Below are 21,323 nucleotides of genomic sequence, written 5' to 3' on the forward strand. Positions count from 1 at the left end.
TCAATACAGACTGGCAAGCAGAATTCTAGTTAAAAGCACAGAAGTATCTGAAAATGTTCTACTTTTTTTTTTTTTTTTGAATTTTTGGCCTTGGATTCATCTAGAAAAATTAATATCTATACCTCTAACCTTGTCTGGCAGTTGACTTATGACCACTTCTAGCCAATCCTCATTTTCAATTAGCAATGTAGAAGGAAGCAAATTTCTTCCTTAATTTATGTTTTAAAAAAAAGTTACAGTTCCAGTCGTGCCAAAATTGACTGTATGAACCTTAAAAAAAAATTAGCAATCAGAGCAAGCTGGGCAAATCAACTTGTTATAGTGAGAGTTTTTAAAATTCTCTCTATAAAAACATTTTCAGATTGTATTGAAAATAATCATAGGTAATACAACTGAGGTTAATAACTACTGAAAGATAAAAATTGGTGGGTTTAAAAATATTATGGCTATTTTACGTTTCTACATATTATACCTACATCCATCAGAAAAAAACATCTTTAGGTAAAGCTAAATATTGACATATAGAATTTAACATGAAAAAATGGAGAGATTTGTAGATCAGGAGCTTATACTGCAAATTCTTTAAGACTGGCAATGATCATCTTAGTTAATATTGCAAAAATAGGGAATATTTTGAGGCAACTTTAAGTAACTCAAGTTAAATAAAAAAGTAAAATCTAACTATTGGGAAAAGTCTAACTTCCCTTAGTTCTGAATTTTAACTGCAAGCTCAAACAGAMCCTGGCCATTATTATCTAACTTCATTTAACTGAGGCTATGTAGGGAGATCGCATGCTTATTCAGACTAAATAATTTATTACGAACAACAAGCTGGTCATAAAAARGATTTAATCAAGTTGCCTACTATCTCTGATAGAGCAGACAGGAATCCTGACAGAGCTATTCACTGGTTCCTTCAATGTTACTTAGACTACATTATAATCTTTACTTTTGTCTGATAAGTCTCTCAAAACGTGAAATATTTGTTTGTGCATTTTATTCAATTCCTTATGAATTGGATATGAGAAGGGACTGATGTATTAAAATCATCTGGTTTATTTTACTAACTATAATGAAACAAATRATTTATGATCTTTTTCACCTTAAGGCAACAGCCTAATTTTTGCAAAAACTCTAAGAGAATACAGCTGCTATAAASAGGGGGGAAAAAAAGCTACAAACAGGCCTATGTTTGTGCAATGCACRGCTTCTTATCCTTCAAAACAAAGCTCATACATCTGAAACAAAAAAAAAGCTCAAGATTGATAAGATTTAATAATTATGTTGATATATGCAAATTTTAATTTCTTCTCAATTTCCTCAATTAAAAAGGCTTCTGATTCCTTATAAGATGGGTATCAAGAATAAGCTTTTATTATTAGAAGTAGCCTTACAAGCTAACATAAAATATACTGCAATTCCTTAAAACACAAGCATTCCTAAATTTGTTGTTTGCTCACTGCAGACACCAATCAATATTAACGCAGGAGAAAATACTGAAAAGCAGAAACTCGCATCACTTCCATTTATTCTCCATCTGATCTAGTATTGTTTTACTGCTCAAAAGTTTCCTGATGTCACTTACGTTTTCAAATAGAATTCTCAGAGAAAGAAAAATTCTTTTYGTTGGAATGAGAAAAAGTAGTATCTAGAAATGCAAGCTCTGTCATGGCATATTTTAGAAAATCTGCATCTTTGAAAAAGTCCACTCAGAAAACAGTCTGGCTGTAATTTCATCATCTGCAGTATGAATGTTCCCTAATATAATCTGTAGGCATCTACAGAAATCTCTAGAGGATTAAATAGGGTAGAAATTCGATCAAATTAGTGCTTAGATGAATGCTGTGAAAACTCATTTTCAAGTAAGAGCTTTCAATTCAAAACAAAACACTAAAAATCAGAAACACAAATATCATGAGACATTATGTCATATCTTTCGTGTTTTGTCTCCTTGTGAACAAAATAATCATTCTTTTTTTTTTTTTTTCTTTTCTCTGAGATTTGGGTCTCGGTGTCCAAAAGTGCTTCTTACAACTTTATACAGAATCAAAATTTCCAGCCATAACTCATGATACTTCTTACTTGACGAGAGAAATGAACACCAATGCCACTGTCAATGCTAAAGGTTCATTCTTCACATACTATATATTGCATAGAGCAGTAATCACATACTCTGGTGATACACAGTCAACAATGTTGCAGGCGGATCACAGCAGTTGTTCCAATATGTATTTGTCTCATTCTCAATGGCAAAGCGTGTGCAAGTGCTGCCCTATCATCTTACCCCAGCTAAGACAACCCACGCCTGACAGGAGCTGTTATAGGGAGGAGAAGAATGGCAGAAGGGAAGAACRGGAGAATAAGAGATAAATGCCCAGAAAACAGGCCCAAGAATTGTTCAAGAGAGCACAGCTAGGAGCAAGAGTTTATGGAATCATTTGTCCGTCCTGAAATTTTAAAATTGTATGTATTTTATATATAGAATATAAACATATGTATATATAGAGTATATATACTACGTATATATATTTTAAAATTCAAATTCAAAACTTCAAATAGAGAAAGGAAATTCTTGAGAACTAGCAGGCTCAACATTCAGTGCTGCAAGTCYTATGCAAGTATCAGAAAACTCAACACAAACTACTACAAAATTTGAGGAACTAATGCAGTGCTACAGTAAACTCATTTAAAATTAACTTTTTTTCCTGAATGAACAGTTTTTATTTCCTCATTAAGATAATCAAATTGTTAAATAATTTTCCAGAGAAAATTAATAGAAATTATGCACAACCAGGACTGCAACGGCAACAGAAAGCATTAMTGAAGCCATAATGATGAAACTGTCATGACAGTTCATAAATCTGCTATATTAGCAACCTTAATGAACAATAAGTGTTGATTATAATAGCCGTCATACTAAGTTGCGGACATAATCCTTSCTTTAATATTACCGTAGTCATACCTGTAACGACAGCACCTTCATGTCTATACCACAATATTAACTTTATATTTTCTCCTTTTCTTTGAAAATAGTCTACAGCATTTCAATAAATATGCAAAAGAAAAGTTAAAAGAAAGTTCAAAATGGAAAAGTCTTACCTCAGAACTGTAATCTTCTACTGTAGTGGAAATTTCACTTTCAGGCTAAAACAAAATATTAAAATATTTACAATGATGGCAACTAAAAATACTTATCAATACATTTTCCATTTATTCCTGGATGTAGACAGCATTTGAATATATTTCAGATATCCATAAGTTTCCTATAGAATGCATACAGTGAAAGTCATCTACACTTTCTTGTAGTCCTATTAAAAAAATAAAAAATTGACAAACATGACAAATCATTCTAATGAAAATAATATTCTGGAAATGTAGGTTATACATTTTTAAAGAAATAAGAAATATCAAGAAATGGACTTTTCTTTGTCAGSACAACTTTACCCAATTAGGATGCTTTTAGCCTAAGAACATCAGTTACACATTGAAAGACGTTTTTATACACATAAAAGTTTTGATGTTGACTAGACTTCTAGAACAAACTTCTGTCAAAGTCGTTCTCCTTCAGTTTTCAAGGACAGTATGGAAAGCTCAATGTGATCAGGAAGAACAAGGAACAGGACTTAAATTTTGCTAACAGATTGGAGAAATGAAGCTATGGCAATATTAAACAGCAGACAAGAGGGTTGATAGGGAATGTCACGATCAACAACAYACAGAGTTTTGGAGAAAGAAACAGAAAAATTTGCAGAAAATTTGCAGAAAAATACGCAAAATATTCAAAATAACTACATAAGCTGCACTCTYGTTAGGTTAAACAGAATTATTCAACTCAAAATAAAACTCAAATTTTATAACTTCTTTAACAAAAAACAAGTGTAAACAATAGAACTTATTCTAATAACTCATGTTATTAGACTAGGCTCATATTAGATCAATCTCCCTTTGTTACTGAATTATCTCAGACATATTTTCAAAGCAGGTATCAGTTTTGCATTATTAAAGATGATTAAAAGGTGAAATTCTGAGGGTTTTTCTTTGTTTTTCAATCAGTCACTATGATCTACTGGAGCTCTGCAGATTTTTAATTACAACACCAATGATTCTATAGATTTTGGATCTTGTAAGACACAAAAGTATTYTTCTCTGCAATGCTTCTTAATTGCACAAACAGGCTCATGTTCTAACGAAAACAATGAACGTGCAAATACTGGGCTAGCATATAGGACAGTTAAATGATAATCATAGYAAGAGGGGAAAAAATGCAGATGAGTTTAAGCTGCTACTAGAAAATACAATTTTTCAAAGCAAAGGAGCTACTGAAAATAATTTTTTAAGGTCCTCTATTGCAGCTTCGGTGTGCAATACCTGCATGCACCATGAATATTCTCGCAAAATTCTTTGCTTCCATCCTACACCTCTTGCAGGTTAGTCAGCCTTCACTTCAGAAACGTGAAGATGACTGCGAAAGTCAGACCCTGAGGAGATCACCCAGATCTTAGGGATTGCCAGAATTCGTAACAGAGCAGGAAAAGGAATGTTTTTTCCCCCTCCATATACTGATTCAGGAAAGCTCCTGGCTGGTCTAGCTCCAGAAACGGGCGGCGTCCTGTTTATTTGTCACTTAACAGAGAGGAGCTACATTTAATACATCTATGATGCAGAGAGAAGAACTCACAGTTGCTCAGTTCTGCTTTTCCTCATTTAGAATAATCACAGAGTCACAGAATGGCTGAGGTTGGAAGGGGCCTCTAGAGACCATCTAGACCAACCCCGCTCCAGCAGGGACACCCGGAGCACGGGGCACAGGTGGGTTTATGAAGACCTCCAGAGCTCCAACATTCCCACTTCCCAAGTGCTGTGGATGGATGCATCAAAAGAGTCTGGGCACATGACACAACCTCAATATTTATTTTCTAAAGCTGAAATTGCAGTCTCTTTATTTCATAAATCACCAGTACAAATGAAGGCAAAGTGTTTCTGTGCATTTCTGAACTACTGGGGCAGCTAAGGTTTTAGATAAACTTCTTAAGAATAAAACCTTTGTTGATCTCTGTCTTGTCTTTTATAAGATAGCATGCTTTTGAAAGCTAAATTTCTCTAAAGAGATAAAAGGAAATAATTTCATGGATCTCAATGAAATGCTTATTTTTCAAACTATAGATAAGTTAAGTACTACACGTTTTCTTATGAAATTTAAGTCTGATATTTCATTAGCCATTTCTGCCTGACAGGATCTTTGGAGATTGTTTTAATATCTTAATTTAAGACTCATCCTAATGCATCTGCAGATTAGAAAAACATTAAAACATTACAAACCTCAGTGTTTGGTAAGTGTTAGCTACCTGCTAAGTTCCTGCTACTTACAAATAAACAGGTAAAGAGCTGGGAATGTACAGAAGACTTTTAGTTTCAATAGTGAATATTAAACCTTTAATAAAAAAGCACTAATGAGAAGCAGTCAGTGCTCTTAACAGTGAAAACCTCCAAGAATCTTCCCAAAAATACCTGTGCAAAAAGCAGTTACTACTTTTAAAACTTTCCAATCATTTTATAATCACTTTATTTACAAGTTTTAGTTCTGTACTTTACATAAAGTGTCTTTGAGAAAATACCTCACTTTTTAAAGAGCAAATTCTCTTTACTGCAAATAACTAAGATGTCCTTCTGAATTTCATGCTTTTTCCAGCTACTGAATATTAAGAATTTTCCTTTCATGTTCCACAGTTGCTCTTTTAAAATATAAAAGCTGTTGTCCTTTCTCACATTTATTTAGACTATAGTAGATGAATCTGAAGTATAGAGATGTTGCTTGCAGGGTTCACTTTGAAAATAAAGTGGTACTTCCACATCTTGAATTTGATCCTTTTTTGGCTCAAGGTTTTTTGTCCTGAGATTTTTTCCTGCAGAAAACTACAGACTGATGGCAAAATGAACTCAAGTTAAATATTGCTGATGTGTCGTCTGCACTAAAGCGTTCATCCAAATCTTATTAAATCAACTAAAAAGACTTAAATTCCGTGCGCCCAACTGCAGACTCTGACACAGTTAGACTTTAGGCTGCTAAAATCAATGTYAGGCATCATTTTCTGTACACACCTATCATGCCTTCTGTGCCCAAGAACAAATCAAAATTGCTTCAAATCTAGTTCTTTCCTTTCTATAAGCCACCCATTCTGCATCCTTGCAACACTCATTGCCCAAAAGCAGCAATTAGCTTTCATACAGCTCATGTTCCTGAGCCACAAGGGTCCAGTTTAAAAGGAAATACCTCTGAAATTCMGATACACACATTGCTAGCAACACAACTTCTTTTGATAGAATGATGCCAGCGACACTACTCACCATTTCTCTCAATATCATAAGGAATTTGAAAYGAGCTGATGTTACACTACGACTTCAGGACGTTTGTTTGCATCCATTAAACCACCTATGCCACGTAGCACTGCCTTTACAAAGAGCACTAATCTCTTCCAGCAAGATATTGTTATTCTTTCTTTATTTCCGCCAGCAACATGATTCATGACTAAAACATACTGAACAAAAGCCCTCGGAAAGGCATCTAGGCCTTTCCTATCCTAAATGATAATACACATAATAATACACAACACTGGGGCCCTTTTCAGAAATGAAAARCTTTTTCATTCTTGAACATCCTTCATATAAAATATCACAAAATGGTAGAAAAAGAGTAATTTGGCCCTGGAACACAGGCCACTTGTTTGAGAGCAACTTCTCCTCTCTGCAGCTGAGCACTGCTCAGGAGCTGTGTTCTTTGGCTCTCAGCTCCCCACGAAATCACAAAGAAACTTCTATAATCRACTGGCCACAGGATTAATAAGTTATTGTTGGGTCCCTTTCAAAAACTAAGGTGACACTAAAGTGCCTGTAAGCATGGGCATGTGTATGAAGCTATTTTGACTGCAACAGCTGAGTGTGTTGGAAGGAGAGAACTGAGACTGCAACAGAATTCTGCCTAAACTAAATTATGGGCTTGATTAGGACCATGGCGTAAACTGCTACATAAACATCAACTGCAAAACTCCTAATTCTATTTTGCATRATTAGTCAGCGGATGGAAGCAAAAGGAGTTTTATTTTAGCTAATTCAGACTGCATGAAAACTGTAATTAACAGGAAAATACCAATGAAAAAATTGTAGAGTTTCTGTATCAGAGACTCCTGGCAGTTAATAAAAATGTAGTCACAATAGGAGAAATTTACACCAGTCACAGCAAGGTGGAGATAAATAAAACTTGTAACCATTTACATAAGCAAACATTGTTTCAAAAACAAACTTCKGTTAACTTATAAATGTTGAAATATGTTAATATGAATCCCTTCATGCTGGTATACCAAGGGTATATATTGGAAAACATCTTCTGATCTGCAACCCATCTCCAATGATCTTCCTGTGGTCCACAAATGAACCCCAGATGCTCATGACCTGAACAAGACCAACTGAGAAGACCAAGACTAGCAAGGGAGGCAAAGAGCTTGTAGGTGGAAATGGCCAGTCATGAAATTCTCTCTTTAGATGGTCTGGAATTTAAGAGCATTTAATAYTTGTAGAACATTCTGGATATAAAGTGCTATTCTTATTTAATGCTTTGTCATACCCTTCTTCGTTCCCATTCCTAAAACATTCCATTTAAAGAAATGGTTTCACTGGTAATATACACCCCAAACCAAGTAACCATAATCAGATTTAAAGAGACTGCATCTTAATGGAGATAGAAAAACCTTCCAGACCTGAATATGATCTGCAGTGAAGAATATCCCACCCTCCAGAGATTCTAAATTCCCTGCATCAGAAAACATTATCAACAAAGAGGCAATCTATGCTGTGAATTTAACCTCTCTCAGTATTTAATTAGGTTTTTTCTCCTGGGTAAAATGGAACTCAGCCAGTCAGSCAATCTTTAAGAGCTGCAATCAAGCTAAAATGAAACACTGCATAAATCAATAAAGGCCATCCTGGTGGTATCAAGTGATATCAATATTACTAAGTGTATTTTATATATATATTCATATACATATATATAAAAAACACACACATATATATACACTGCTACATATATATGTATACACACACACACACACACACACACATATATATATATATCACTATTTATAGCAAAAAGGAAGGGCATAATAGCAAAGTTTGCTTTATGTACCAAAGAAAATTGGCAAGATATCTTGACAATCCTTTGGCCAGATGGTCAAGGGCAAGATGGCTGGCTTCAGTCACCACCATATGTTCCTGAGCATCCATTATTTCCTCTTTTGGCATTCAGGTTACTGTTGAACAGACTATTTTCATATATTTGTTGAGGAAATAGACTCTCATGCTCAAACTTAAAATCTTTTTTCAAGGAACATTAGCTTAGTTGAAGTAACTAAGTTAGCTGCATCATTTTCTACTATATTTGGGGTTTTTTTTATTATTATTTTTAATCCYGCATCTTACTCTACACCCCAGAATATCTCATCTCCAGTCAAAACTTTTGATGCTTTTTGTTTTCATGCTTATAACACACAGGCGTCTTAACCACAMCCACTACCTAAATCTGTTCTCACTGAGGTTCCCCCTCTGTTCCACACCGCTTAGTTTTCCCTATTTCTGTCATTGTTTTTCCTCCGATCTCCTAAAGAACCTGATCCAGTGTCTCCTGTTAGACACTCATCTGTGTTCCTTGCCTGTCATGGTTACCTTTTGTTAACACACAAAGAAAAGCTGTTGAGCATTAGTAATAACCACACTAATCAATGACATTATTGTAACTCTTTTGTAACCTGCCTTTCTATCTCCTATATATCTGTCTACTTGACGTTTACCGGCATTGTTTTCCCTTTAATCCTGTAATGCCTATCTTTTCCATGTGCTTTAGTTCCCTCTCATTCCACTTATCCTCTTCTGCTTTCATTTTCCTTGCCACGTCTTCGCCATAATTGACTTTCTTCTTTTTGTCCTAACAATAAAAAGAATCAAACATGTAAAGAAAACAAGCCAAAACAGAACGTTTAAAAATCAGATACTGTAAAAGACTTTATGTACTTTTATACTGTAGGACTGGACCAAACCTTATTCAAACTGCTAAATATGTAAGGTTCCCTTATCTTAGTGGTGCAAGTTAATCTATGAACAGGGCTAAAATACTGGAATCTTTCGCCCAAAACACAAGTGAGAAATGAAGCAGCAGTTGCTGACAAGTATTTTCTGCAGTTTGAATGCATATGCAGAGCAGCTGCATATATGTATGCATAGAAACAGCAGAAACACCCTTTAAAAACAAACCACTGAGAACTCTAAAGCATAACTAAGTAGAAGGTAAATGAAATTGATGTATGCAATTCTGATACTGTGAGCACAGAAACACCCTCGATCCCTTTCACACCCAGCTTATATACCTCATTTATGCCCTTCCAAAAAAAACGATGGCATCTAGAACAGCCAGTGCCATCCTCAGTTCTTTTCCTGGCTGAAAACAAGTAGAGAGGTCTTAAGATAAAAGTTAGCTAGGAAAGAGCAGCACCTGAACTGGAAGACAAGAACACAGGACTATTGATGTTCTCCAAAAATACTCTGGGTTTGCTGGTAAAACACAAGCATGGAGAATATATGATACAAAACACAGCATCAAACAAAGCAAAACAAAACAAATCAAAGTGAATCTGTCAGTAGGGTCTAATATCTTCTTCTCTTAGAAGACAACCATTTTTCCCCAAATGTAACCGCAAGTGAGAGGAAGAATATTCTGTTTCAGTGTGGTGAAAGTGGAAAGAACCAGATTTAGAGGGACAGGGTATTAACTCCTGGGATTAAATAAGAAGGGAAATATGATGGTATGAGCTTCAGTTGAATGGTGCACAAATTAGTTATATTCTGTAAATTACCATATAGCTAAAATGTACCATTCAGCACCTTGTCTTTTCTGGTGTATGTTCAAGAGACTTAGTTTGTTATTTATTTCTGACAAGTTTTCAGAAATGGAAGAGATGTAAACAAACAAAATGGAAGTATAAATAAAACAGCTGGGAAAACACAGGCCACCCCTGCTCTTGGAAACAAGTGGAAGTGGATGCTTCACTGTCCTACAAGGGAAAAGCAGGTTCACAGCACACAGAATCCCACTGGTAACAGATTCCATTTAAAGTTGTCTCATACTCTAGATTTTAAAATGACCATATTGATATTTTATACATTATTCACTTATTAAATCATGCYTATTACACTCTGTCATAATTTTTGATCAAGTTTTATTAATACTGAGTACTAATGTTGATTTGATATATACTCATGTGGTATAAGGAAAGCTAGTGAGGCAGGAATTTATCTAGAAGTGCCTAAATTTAAATCTGAACTCTACAGAACTAACAGAACTACTAACTGCTACTAACAGAACTCTACAAAGTTCAGGTCCTAGCAATTTAGAATAAATATGGAAATTATATAATGAACAATGGTATATGAACTTTATCATCTTCTTGAATACACAAACTACTCTAAAACTACTATCAAGCAGATTTGTCTTGTGAAAGACAAAAGAAGAGTTACTGATCCAACCTAAATCAATTAGCAGGTGTTCATCATCATCACAGAACTTTGAACTTTTCTTTTCTAAGAAGCTTTATTTAATAGCTTAATTTTAGTACCCAGGTCACTCAAGGAGAATTTTCCTGTGCCACAGGTTAATTTCTTCTGAACCTCTGGAAATGGTACATTCTTGCAAAATGCTCTTGTCTGATGCATATTTCCAAGGCTTCTCAAGGAAGATGATCTCATTACTTGGGAAAAGGGGTTCTTGTTTTGTTTCATTTTCAATTGCAGGAAGTGAAAAAAAGAAGCAATCCTAAACCCAAGAGTTTCAATGATCTCCAAAAAATGCTAGATTGTATCTACTGAATTATTTTTTATTTACATTTCTATCTGAATCTCAAGACTGCATTATATGAGGGTGCAATAGAATACAGACAAAAAAATAAAGACAACTAGAAACTCAACATATCATGTGTAAGATCTTTGGAAGATCAAGATAAAAATATTTAAGATAAAATGGTTTCAAGAAATACCATTCAGCACTCTTTAGATCTTGTACTGCCAAAGCTGATAATCTTTCCCCCTGAAAATCTTACAGAAATTATTGAAGGTAAATTAAGACAGGTGGAATGTAATTGAATAAAAAAAGGATAGTACATGACAGCATTGATAGTTCTTCTAGAATTAGTTCCTATAAACCCTCCTGCAACTAGTTCCTACAATTTAATGGATTGGGGAGGTGGGGAAAAATCAGCCACCCTGCAGAAGAGAGAGAAAAGTGGGAATTCTGAGTCAGGCAACCCCCTAAGGTCTGTGCCTCTATTTCACCTTCTGTTACTCACAGCAAGGAAGAGAGCTCTGGGTGCTGATTCCATTTGGGATTAAAAATTCTTATGAGAAAGACTGCAGAAACATAACGTCTATGCACAAAACTACCACAGGAGAAAGAACCCCCCTCCCTCTCCAAATACCAATTCCATTAAGAGATGAAGTAAATGGAATTGAAATTTAGCGAGAAAATAATCCTGCATAATGCTTGCAGGAATCCTGCCTTGCTCTCAGCTCAACAGCTATAAAGATTTCATGTTGGGTGAAAAAGCAAACAGCTCAGCGAGGTCTTTAATTCTGCAGTGGAGAGATTAGCCCCAAACTGGCTCATACATTGGCTGTCATTTCAGCTAAACAAACCCTAATCCAATTACTCTAATATAGGATGTCTAGCAAATCATTACTGTTAAAAGACTAAAACATGTAAGTTATGAAGCACTGAAATTACTTCAGATTCTTTTCTCTCCTGTTAATACTGCACAGATAGAAGATACTTGACTGAAAATATCCAACTCAAAAATACCGGCTATTCATTTAACACAAGTCAGTAAGCAAGCCTAAGGCAACAGGGAAAGAAGGAAAATCCTCTTCAGTTGGGAGCAACCTTTTAGGGTAGAAGAAAACACTGGTTTGGGGATGAGACAGTAGTAGCTAAGGAGAGGCAACTCACAAATAGCTGCCATATTTATTCTGTTAAGGCTGTACTTTAAAACAAAAACTAAGCATCGCCATATTTGTGCTAACGTAAGAGAAGCTGTTTGAAGGCTTTTATCATTCAGGCCAGAATGATCCAGACCTCACAAAAATCATGCATGAGGTTGAGAGTCCACCTCTTGCAACCACAGCRCACAGGTGACTTCTACAGCTTTTAAACCACCAAGGACTTGTACTGTTAGTGCTTAGAGCCTGAAAAAGGCTGCTACGAGCAAGCTGGCCCAGTCAGACCAGCGTTGAGCAGGGGTTTAGACTGGATGGTCTAAATTATTCTATGATTCTATACTTCACTCTGTCTCTCCAGTTGCAAGAGAGATAGATTTTGAGTCACAGTGATGTTAAAAATGAACTAGCAGAGACCAGCTGTAACATATAATCATGACGTTCTTCAAGATGCATTTATTGCAGAAAATCTCTTTATGCTGCTATATTTCTGTAGGCTGTAAACCACAATTTCAGTGGTTTCCTCTTAAGAGCCCTCTGCCCTAGCAGACCTCTCTCCTTAACTGCAATAACTCAATGCATTTCATTCCTTCATTAACCAGAAGAGCTTAGCCTCAAAAGGCACAACCTTCCCTTCAAAGGCAAAAAAAGCCCCATCTTCACGTCTGAAAAGAGCCACTTTGGCATTAAATGTTCTTTTTAAAATGTGGTACCTGCTACAAGAAATCTCTGAATTATTCAGTTTTATCGATTTTGACATTTTTTTCAAAGCCCTGATAGGTGTTTTGTGTGCAGAAAAACCTATATAATAAAGGAAAGTATCTATAAAGTTCAAAATATCTAGTGTACTGGTATTCCCTAGGCTTAAAATATTTCCTAAAATAAGCAACTTAGGAACTCAAGTTTCTATTCACAAATGCAGCTTTGTCCACCTCCTCTCTCCAAAGACAACCTTTTTCTTTTAATTGATTAATGTAAGAGAAGAGTAAATGTCTAAATACTTCTTTTTTATTGTCGCTGGAAATGGGATACTGGGGCCAAAGCAGTTACAAACAGTCCAACCTAGCCCGGGACAAACAAGCCTGACAGGACAAATGCAGAGCTCTGCTCTGGACTACATCCCTTGGAAAGGACTACACCGACACGCACAGAGCAAGGAAATCTGGCCTGAGACGCTTGTTCAAAAGAGCTCCTACGACCTTTTCAGAGATTGTGCTTTCCAGAATACAACAACCTGCAATAAATAAAACCAGCATGTCTTTTCCCGAGAAGCAACATATTTTGTAACGTGAATTGTGTCTCTGTGAGGGTACCTCACACAAGGGCATCTGCAGCCTCCCTGGAATAGGTACTTTCAGCCACCAGCAATCAGGATTATATTCCATTAAGCAGTAAAAGTCAGCTATCCATGTATCAGTTTCTTAAGCCATCCAAACCTAAGTAGTGCTTTCTTAATACATTCCTCATCATGATCAACCAAAAGGAGTCAGATTACTTTGTGAATATTAGAAAAATGCTTAGCTTTGTAGTTTGATGTAGCCACAGCCGCAGTCATCAAAAAGACCCACTGCAATCTTTAAACTTTTGTAAAACGAAGTTTATAAAATTAAGAAGTAAAATGAATTTTCTTCTATTTAGGGAGCTCACGGTGTCGAACCAAAAAACTTTTATGATGTGTGGTACACTGACAACCACAAAAAACATGATACTGATACAAAGTCTCTGGACATATTAAGGACAGAGCTGAGGCAAGGAAATTGTATGAATCATTTGAGACTGGGAATACTTTCCCATTTTGAAATTAATAATTATATTGCCAACCATTAAAAAAAAAAAAGAAAAAGAAAACATAATATAACAGTCTACGAACTAAGACAAACTTACCTCAATGGTGTARGTCTGGTGATGCTTGATAATCTCTCCACTGTGCAAAGTCCTGATTACGGCAAAGTCAGCAGTCGCAGCTGCTCCCCTTCGGCTGCTGCAGGAGGACGTTTCCTCGCCTCGAGACCGATCCGTATCGGGCCCGTCGGGGATGGAGTCGTCATCTTTGATGTTTGTTGTTTTCTTTTTCTTTTTCTGCTTCTTCGAGGCATTCTGCCCATCAGATTGCGCTTTTCGCTGCCTGAACTGGGCAAGCTGCACAGGAGAGAAAATCTTGTTAAGGTGAAAGTTTTCCTCTTCATTACTAACGACACCCATTACACAGGCTTATCAGCTGTTCTACAGAAAGCAATCGCTGCACAAAGCCAGCTCCAGGCTAATGCTGCGTAACTGAAATATCTTCAGATTACTTTTTTCGTTGTTGTTCACATAGTTCGCTTAAAACAAAAATCAAAAAAAAATTTAATTCATTTTAGGTTTCATACTTGCCATCTACTGTTTCTAGGAATTAGACCAGTCACAGGTAAAGGATAAACGTGATGCAGTAACCTCAGCTCTAACTTCCTTACGCAAAAACACATTTCACAGTTTTATAGTAATAAAAGCCTCAACATAAATTTACTGAAGTTAATTTTAACTTTTTGTCCAAAAGCAGAAAAAAAAGGAAACCCTTCCACCACCAAATATCAGACCAAACCTCTTAAAAAGTTTACATTAAAGTGAAGAGAGCATCCCAYGCTACCGAGCCCAGCCTAATGAAAGAGGTACGGTACGTTACAGAACAGTCTTACGAGGGACAGCAAGCGAATGACAAGATGCAGCACCTTGTAGCAAAACATGCTGATGAACAAAAAGTCACAGGTGAGGCAGGCACAGAGTTGAAAAACCAATTAGCATGTAAGCTATTCAAATACTGTAAGACTTTCGAAGAGCTTATTACTTTTAATCACTTTATAGTGGTTTACACAAGAAAATCCATTTAGAATATTTTTGTCTTAGCAAGAACAGAAATTCTGTTCAGATAAGAAAAAGCCTGACAAGTTTTACCGTTTAAAATTAAACAATCCTACCAATAAAATCTGGTAACAGAGAGGAGGATTTTCCGATTTAAAAGTCCAACGCCAAATAAATGCTACACTACATTTTGTAAATATAGCTTTGGAGTAAACAAAAAGCAATCAAATAAAGACATAAAGAGCTGCAGACATGTGAATCCCTCCTCAAACAGCAGGCCGTTTCCAGCATTCCAAGCGGCCGGGAAGGCCGGGAAGCGGGTCGGCTTTGCCCTGGATATTCACCAGTCTGGCGAGCCAGGTTTCCGTGGGCCGCTCCGCGCCGCCCGGCGCCGCCATGGGGCCCTGTCCGCGCTGCTCCGGCTGCCGCCGCCGCTGCCACCCTCCCTGTGCCTCAAGGACCGGCTCCGAGCGAACGGGATCACTCCCCGGGCCCTTCTGATCCCCGGGAGCTTTTGCTTTTGTCCCTTTATTYCTCTTTCTCCACAGGTTTCCTCAGCCTCCTCTCCGCTCTAGGAGAACTGACAGCTCGGCATATGGCTCCTGCCCTGTTTATGGGAGGACCTGGAGATCTGCTGAGGCAAATATGCTCACCTACCCTTTAATGCTTAGTACCTCCCTGTTTCACCCCCAGCCACTTCAATGCAAGGAGGTTTTGCCCCCCCCATTTTTTTAAATATGCAATTTGCATTATTTCACAAAAATCTCAGAGCTTATTGAGTCCAAAAATGCTTAACAGAAAAAAGAAGGTATGTTCTCTTGCCTTCAGTTTTAAGAGAAAAAAAAAATAGATAGATTTACTTTCTAAAAATAGAAAGGGTGAGGGTTCCAAATTGGTCTCCTTACCACAATACCTCCTTTCCTAAAACAGTAAATTTACCTCAATAAAACATTTGTTAATTTATCCAAGAATATTTGCTGTTTGCAACAAACACACAAAAAAAGAGATGACTTGACCCCGAGAGATATTTTATCTTTCTATACCTTTTTATTTTAAAATCATGACAGACATGTCGTGCCATTGGTCAAGAACTCTCTTCTCCAACTTGATGATTGAAACCTTCTGTAATCGAAWGTTAAGTTGGCTTTTTAAAAGCAGCTTTGCTGTCTTTATTTATCTGCAAAATTAGATGTGTAGCTCAAGGACAACTGAATTACTCCACATCTCTCCTGGTGGCTTTTGAAAATTTTAGCTAAGGCATCTGGATATCTCAGATTTCTCTTTCAAAGTTAAGYTACCAATTTTCATTTTTTAAGAATTTACAGATTAAATCCTACTATTTCAATTATACATTGATTTTTTTTCTTTTTCTTTCAAACCTTGCTGAGGAAAGGCATATATGAAAGCTAACTGCCTGTTCAAATTAAACTACGACATTTTCATATAACACAAGTTCTCAACTGAGAGTTTATTTCCAAAATACTAAATGCCCACCGCTAACTGTACTAGTAGCAACCACTGCATACACAAAACAGAAAAGCTCCAAGAAAGATCAAAGATGCAAATACTGGAGGAAGAGGAATGCTCCAAAACTAAGCTTAGACTGGGGGACACAGCACAGGACGCTGCACCAGTCTGTGTACAAGCACCAGCAGGAAGAGACGGGCTGGGAAGGATCAGGATTGCACCGCGCTGTGATGCTGCTTTACCATCAGTTTTCAAACACATGAGAAACTCTCTAGTCCAAGTTCTCTTTGTTCCACAAGCAGCCTGCCCGCAGCAGCTCGTCCAGCATGCTGGCTACGCCTCCAGCTCATCCCAGGATACTCGTACAACCTGTTAACAATTTGGTCTGTTTTTCCCAATAGAACACGGTAGCCACTTTTGCTTCTTATCCTYGACTCTCCTCTTACATATCCAAATAGCTGGTTACTTGCAGTTTGCAGGTCACGGGTTCCCAAGTTCTGCTTACAGTTAAACAAGCAATCCTCTTGGGAACAGAGATGCTTCACAGCAGTTCAGGGGGTCCCCATTTATTCTCTGAATTACTTCTATCAAGTATGCGTACAATTTGTTAACTAGTTATAGTTAAATTAAAGTATTAAGCTAAACTCTGAGAAAGAGACTATATTTCCTGTAACTGCAGGAACTGTGATGTTTATTTTCAGCAGTGCCATTAATGAAATGAGTGGATGTTGGCATGAAATTCTGGMGATGCACAACTCATACTGCCTCTTATAAACAGAAACACATCCCCATCCACAGTCACTCGGCCACAATAGCACCGCATGTGGAATGCAGTAATGAATATAGTTTTGAAATCCACTTTCCAAAGTAAAATAAATAGCACTCAAATATAATGCCTTAGATATTTAGATATTTTGTTTATCTAGTTTTATGCAGATTTATAACCTCTTCCCACTCAAGAATCCTCAAACAAAGTACTAGTGGCAATCCTACATCACATAAGACAGGCACAAGCTGCTTTGGAGAAAATGTTATCTGGATAGAAGGTGAAAGAAAAATAAAAACAAAATGGAAACATTTCACAATGGAGACAATTGAATATTGGAACAGACTGCTCTGAGAAATTGTGGAATCTCCCTCACTGGACAGGACACTATTTAAGGTAAAATAAAACCTGTTTTCAACAGACTGGAACAGCTGAACCTCGGGGGTTCCCTCCAAACTCAACCTGCACAGATATGAGTCAAAAGTGAGCTCATATTCTTTGGCAGGTGTTGCTTGGGGCTTGACATCAACACAGAAGCCACAAACTCAACTGAGAAAGACATCCTACCCTGTGCACAGAGTGAATGCTAAATAGAGACTGATAAAGAGTGAMTGTGGCAAACTGTATCATACAAGTGACAACTGCCATGTGGCCCGGAATCAGTCAGACTTTCACTGCGAGTGCAAGGTGACACTCAGCCCTATCATGAGATTCACTGAAGCTCATAAGCTTCATTTCCTCAAAAGGTACCAAGTACTTTGGCTGAGTTGCCAAAGCACTCGCTCCTGAAGGACAACAGTTTACCGTGCTGTCTACATCTTCCAGGTTTCCGATGCTTACACTGAGATGATGATGATATTAAAGGGGAGATGAAAGGAAGATAATCTAACATAGCGGATGATTAGACCACTGTTTAGAGGTTGATTTAATGTGACACCCAAATCTTTGAAGTATTCTTTCCACTAATCAGATAATAACTCTTTCCAAATTGTAAGATAAAAACTTACAGAAAGATATTAACTGAGGAAACAACTACCAAGCTTGTTCAATTTATTCTGTCCCACTGCTGCAAACTGGGATTGTACAGTAAGCAAAGAAAGGTCCTTGCACAACTTTGAATCTACTTGTCCTTTGATGCAGATGAAGCTTCAGTTTATTTGCTCCTTTCAACAGGAGCTGAATTTACTAAACAGTAAACATTAAAACAAGAAGATAATCACCCAGGAATTAAGCACTTCCAGTCTTCCTGTTATCATGTTGCACTCAGTCATTTTTCCCCCCATGTTACATGTGCAAGACCCTTAAGAGTGCTGCATTAACAGAGAGATTTGATGGGTTCATGAGTGTGGAGGAGGCCAACAACGGAATGAAAGGAGGAGAATCTACAGGTTCTGCCTAAATACAAGCTTGAGAGCCTCAGCTCAAGACATCTGTTCCTTTGCAGGAGTCCGAATAAACCCAAGGGGATCACCACTGGAATACCATGGAAGACAATTCAAGATACAATGAGAGGAACAGCAACTCCCTCCTCCTTTTTAGCAGTTTGCATTAAGCCAGAGAGAACTGTTGTCAACACTATAATCAAGGGCACTGAACTTGAATGAACCCCTCCAGATGGCACAGAGAGCTAGAAAGCCTCTGAATTAGCCTGGTTCTGATCTGACCCAGTCATCTTTGTCCCAAGAATTTAAATGGGAGCAGACCTAGGAAGAGCTAAGTTCATTAGAGCTGTTCTTTTTTTCCTGGATAGACAATGAAATTTAAGTTTATTGAAAATACTCTCAAGTCAGGTTACAATGATCCAGACAAGCACATTGAGAGCATTTCAATACTACCCTGTTACAGGAAAAACAATGACTCGAACTAACAATTAAAAAATGTAGTCTCTTGGTGAACCTACTCCTATGCACATGTTTTTATACTGTTCCTATGCTSTATAACTGCTAGGACAGATATGCAGGGTAAAAAAGCATCCGATTCACACTGACACCTTATTTCACCAGAATAGAGCAAAAATAATGGAATGGATTAGGCCAAGCTGCCAGTGACAAAAATGAGAGGAAAAAGAAAACCATTTTTCATGCTGTTCTGCAGGAGGAACGAATCATCTGTGGCGAGGAGCCTGGAACAGGCAAGCARCCCTTGGGGCACTGAGGCCAAAGGAGCCAATTCACAGAGAGCTGCTTGCCCTGCTGCACCAGAGGAAGGCCTTGAGGGCCAGTTCCAGCCTGAGCATCTGTGCAGGCTGTGTCTGTCCTCCTCCTTCGGGGGAGCTTCTACAGCTCCGTAAGGGCGAGCGGGCAGAAGGAAGGSGATCCGAGGGCGACGCGGTGACAGAAATGCATTTCTGCTTCCACCAGCTTTACTCACAACACACATTTTATAAAAAACTGGACTCCAGAGCTTGCTTCAACCAGGGTGAAAAAAACACAGCATGGGGATGAAGACACCTCCCATCGTCCTATCGCCTTTCRACACCTGTCCTGGAGGAAAGGCCAGGAAGGAGGAGGAGTTAMTATAATGCTAACAAACGTATTAACAAACACTGCGAAGAAAATCTTTTCCTTGTTGAGGACTGAATTTTTTTCCTTCCTTTCCTCACTCAGGTATTCTAAAATTTTCCAGTTTGCTGAAGCCAGGAAAGTCCAGGGCAGGGCTAAACCCTGGTCAAAMAACCGAACAAGAGAGACACAGAAAGACACAGAAATTTCAATTACATTTTAATAATATAAAAGAACAAGTTAAAAAAAAAAAAAGGTGAGCGTTATTGGTTACTTTGCCAAACTGCTTGTTTTAAACATTAGTTGTAAGATTTTCTTGCCTCRGGTACCTTCAGCCAGGTACAATCCCTTCCATGCACGATCGCTGTCCTAGGCAGTGCAATCCTGGCTGTGTTCACACCTTAACTAAAGCGCTCACTGTTTTAGGTGTCTTTAGGCGTCATGGAAGTCTAAAAGAGGATTTTAGTATCACTTTTCTAATGAATAAAAACACAGAAYGTGACATGTTTTGCTGGCAGAACCAAAAGACAAACTCCAGGATAAAAAAGAGACAATTTGATTTTTGGCTGTTTAACTCGAGACATAAAATTATTACTCTTAACAGCTGAACAGTAAGTGATAGTGCTATGACACAGAAGAGCAAAATAAAAGCTTTGAGYCCCAGAGAGATGTAATAAAAGCTTTGAGCCCCCTGTTACATCTTAGATGAATGACAAGATTCTGGTTTTAACGAATGCCTCTCATTTTCATGAGAGGCAGGCGAAGTTGTTTCCCCCCTGCTATTACACCAGTGCTCAGGAATATCTAATAAAACGGAGCCATTTCGGGYATGTGGTGGAGGACATTAGCTGTACTACCCATGACATGAAGGGATAGAAACCAGCCTGCTCTGTAGCACCTAGCGGCCTGTGCAAACCTTAGCTACAATACACCAAAGCACAAGAAGGCAAATGTGAAACCAGCTTCTGGACCTTGCCAAAGCTCCCATGTCTTTTAGCTGCTGTGAGATAATTACTACAAAATATATTTGACAGAAAAAGCCTTAGATTGCAAGCACGATTAGCAAGCCATTTCATAGAGATGAGCTCTACAGCAAGCATCAGCACTGGCGCTTTTTGGTAAGGCCGCACAGCTACAAATTCAGCTCCCAGTTTAAATACCTTTTTCGATTAGACTCTCAGTGAAATCGGCCTTGTSAAATTGCCTGTCTTCTGCAAGTAACCAGTAATAGGTAGCAAATGAGAATTATTCCCCATATGTTACAYAAGCAATTATAATTTTGTATTAGCTTCCAATTTTATGTTTTTTTTTTCTCTCAATACTAAGCTTAGTTCAACAAAACTGTAACACTAGTCATTACATATATCACAGCTGTAAAAAWACAGTGCAGTTAACCCAATTACAAAAGGGATGAATTTTACTTGGTCTCATCTACAGAACAGTGCTCCATGGGCTGCTCAAAATGAATTATTTAAGCAAACTGCACAGGGGAACACCAGCTATTATAAGGAAGAGGATAAACAAAAGAGCTAAGGGACGGTCACAGGCTCTAGGGCTTCCAAAGACTTGTTGTCCTGCGTGGTACAGGCTGGTGACCACATGGAGGCATCAAACCACACAGCTTCTCGGGAGTTGAACCTTTGGAAGGCATCAGAGGCATCTGGGGGTACGTGAGCACGGCCCCTCCTGCTACACCAACACAACTAGCAGCAGTCTGGGCATTCGCT

General features: G+C 37.7%; 1 protein-coding gene across 1 annotated transcript in view; it reads right to left on the reverse strand.

Moving 5' to 3' along the window:
• Positions 1-14,142, reverse strand: part of AKAP9 (A-kinase anchoring protein 9) — an 82,165-nt gene extending 68,023 nt beyond the window's left edge. Inside the window, exons 1-2 of the mRNA XM_026039366.1 lie at positions 13,909-14,142; positions 3,100-3,144 (exon numbers count right to left, since the gene is read on the reverse strand). The gene's annotated coding sequence lies outside the window, so the exon portion shown is untranslated. The remainder of the gene's footprint in view (positions 1-3,099; positions 3,145-13,908) is intronic.
• Between the last annotated feature and the right edge of the window lie 7,181 nt (positions 14,143-21,323).

This window comes from Nothoprocta perdicaria, unplaced genomic scaffold, assembly GCF_003342845.1.
Source record: "Nothoprocta perdicaria isolate Ctin4 unplaced genomic scaffold, notPer1 scaffold_23, whole genome shotgun sequence".
NCBI lineage: Eukaryota > Metazoa > Chordata > Aves > Tinamiformes > Tinamidae > Nothoprocta > Nothoprocta perdicaria.